The 2,931-nt window shown below is 38.5% G+C and overlaps 1 non-coding gene and 1 pseudogene across 1 annotated transcript; both read right to left on the bottom strand.

Moving 5' to 3' along the window:
* Positions 1-1,170: 1,170 nt before the first annotated feature.
* LOC112062326 (uncharacterized) lies at positions 1,171-1,269 on the bottom strand (annotated as a pseudogene).
* Positions 1,270-1,853: 584 nt separating this feature from the next.
* Positions 1,854-1,960, bottom strand: LOC112062331 (U6 spliceosomal RNA). The gene has a single exon (XR_002890670.1). It is a non-coding gene; the product is annotated as a U6 spliceosomal RNA (small nuclear RNA).
* Between the last annotated feature and the right edge of the window lie 971 nt (positions 1,961-2,931).

Genomic DNA, 2,931 nt, shown 5'->3' with positions numbered 1-2,931 from the left:
ATATGGGTTATAATCCAGTAGTACTTTATTTTGTTACTCGAATTGTTCTAGCTTTGGCTACTGGGAGCTCTTTCAGTTCTTAGTTCCTTGACCAGGGATTGAACCTGTGCCCCTGCAGTGGAAGCGCAGTCTTAACCTCTGGACTGCCAGGGAAGTCCCTGACTCCTTGTCCTTTTGCCCCTTGTGTGTGTGTGTGTGTGTGTGTGTGTGTGTGTGTGTGTGTGTGTTTAGCACTACCTTACCTTCTGGCACTACAAGGTGCTCTAGGCTTATTTTGTATATTCCCTGCCCCAGCTCTAGAATCAGCCATTTCTGCAAAGAGCCTGGGTGCCTTTTTTTTTTTTTTTTTTTTTTTAGAAAATGGTATTAGAAACCAATATCTAGGTGCTAGGTGTGTTCATTGTTACTAGTTCATCATTGCTTCTAAGCATTCTCAGCTGATGGAGCAAGGAAACGTGTGTATACTAACCAATGTATATCTACATATCTATAAATAGTTCTATATGTATTCATCTATATCTATATTAAGCTAAACACATCTCCATACTGATGTCTCCAAGTCTAATCCAGTACTACAAGGATTATGCTAGCCTTCTCCTCTTGCTTTTCTGGAACCTTCCCCTCTAAAGGTGAGAAACCTGGCTTCCATGATCTGCCATCTATTTGCTTAATTGCTCATGTCCAGGACATACGTACAGCAGCATTAGAATTGTTAACCTCTACCCTCCATGGGAAACCACTTTATCAACCAGAATGTGCTGCTTACACACAGTTTCTTTTGTTTTTAGTCTTCTAGTATCCGCCCCATTCCAAAGTTACTTAGGAACTTACCTTTTTTCCCACCCCCTTCAGTGAAGTTATTTCATACATTTGTAATGTAGTTAGATTCTTTTGTCATAGTCTGTATCCTATCTTGGGATCCCTTGACCTCCTAAATGACTTTTAAAAGAAAGTCATTAAGCTCCCTCTGTATGCTATAACGTTCTATGGGTTTTTTTTTGTTGTTGTTGAGAATTTGTCATAAGATTTATTTACCCAGATGGGAAATGTTTTTACAGAGGTATTCATCATAATCTTGTTTGTAAGAGCAAAACATTTTTGAAAAAAATATCCATTAATAGCAAAACAAACAGATTTTGATGCATTTATGTAATGGAATATTACGCAGATAAAAATATGGAGCGCTTCACGAATTTGCGTGTCATCCTTGCACAGGGGCCATGCTAATCCTGATGTCTCCAAGTCTAATCCAGTACTACAAGGATTATGCTAGCCTTCTCCTCTTGCTTTTCTGGAACCTTCCCCTCTAAAGGTGAGAAACCTGGCTTCCATGATCTGCCATCTATTTGCTTAATTGCTCATGTCCAGGACATACGTACAGCAGCATTAGAATTGTTAACCTCTACCCTCCATGGGAAACCACTTTATCAACCAGAATGTGCTGCTTACACACAGTTTCTTTTGTTTTTAGTCTTCTAGTATCCGCCCCATTCCAAAGTTACTTAGGAACTTACCTTTTTTCCCACCCCCTTCAGTGAAGTTATTTCATACATTTGTAATGTAGTTAGATTCTTTTGTCATAGTCTGTATCCTATCTTGGGATCCCTTGACCTCCTAAATGACTTTTAAAAGAAAGTCATTAAGCTCCCTCTGTATGCTATAACGTTCTATGGGTTTTTTTTTGTTGTTGTTGAGAATTTGTCATAAGATTTATTTACCCAGATGGGAAATGTTTTTACAGAGGTATTCATCATAATCTTGTTTGTAAGAGCAAAACATTTTTGAAAAAAATATCCATTAATAGCAAAACAAACAGATTTTGATGCATTTATGTAATGGAATATTACGCAGATAAAAATATGGAGCGCTTCACGAATTTGCGTGTCATCCTTGCACAGGGGCCATGCTAATCTTCTCTGTATCGTTCCAATTTTAGTATATGTGCTGCTGAAGCGAGCACAGTTCTGTGGGTTTTGACAAATGCATAGCATCATGTATCCGCCAGTATAGTATCACACAAAATAGTTTCACTGATGTAAAAATCCCCTGTGCTTCACTTGTTCAACCCTCCCCCTTCCTCAAACCCCTGGCAACCGCTGATCTATCTACTATCTCTACAGTTTTGCCTTCTCCAGAATGTCATATAAATGGAACCATACGGTATGTAGCCTTTTCAGACTGGGTACTTGAACTTAGCAATATGCATTTAAGATTCATCCATATTTTTTGCGTGGTTTGATAGCACATTCCTTTTCATCACGGAAGGACCTCTTGGTTGCCCCACTTTTTGGTGATTATAAATAAAGCTGCTATTAACATTCGCATGCAGGTTTTTATGTGGACATAACTTTTAAATCAGTTGGGTAAATACCTAGAAGCACAATTGCTATATTGTGTGGTAAGACTACGTTTAGCTTTATAAGAAACTGCCAAATAGTCTTCCAAAGTGGCTAGAATTTCTGTTGTTCCACATCCTTGCCAGCAATTGGTGTTGACATATTTGTGGATTTTAGGATTCTAATAGGTGTTTATTGGTATCCTATTGTTAAATATAATCTTTGGTAGATTCTTTGGCATTATTTCTCCTACTCTGACATTTTATATTGCCTTCCCCTTGGGGACTTACATCTGGGCTTTTTGGTATCATTTATGTCATAAGCTCCTCACTTTCTCCACATTTCTTGATAGAAAAAGAGCTAGCTGCGGCCTTGGAGACAGCTTTAAGTGCATTGCTGATATGGATGCTATATCATTTCTCTGTAATGAAATGGGGTGTCTAAAACTAGTGCTTCCTCACTCACATCCTTCAAACAGCACAGTTTTGAAGGTGTAATTCCAAGTTTTTGCTGGCAATTGACTGGCCTGAGCTGTGATGCCCAGAGAACAAAATTGCTCCAGGAACTAAAATATGGTTGGCGTAAAACAACTTCT

Source organism: Physeter macrocephalus, chromosome 21 (assembly GCF_002837175.3).
Source record: "Physeter macrocephalus isolate SW-GA chromosome 21, ASM283717v5, whole genome shotgun sequence".
Classification (NCBI taxonomy): Eukaryota; Metazoa; Chordata; class Mammalia; order Artiodactyla; family Physeteridae; genus Physeter; species Physeter macrocephalus.
This window is presented reverse-complemented; position numbering and strand designations above follow the sequence as displayed.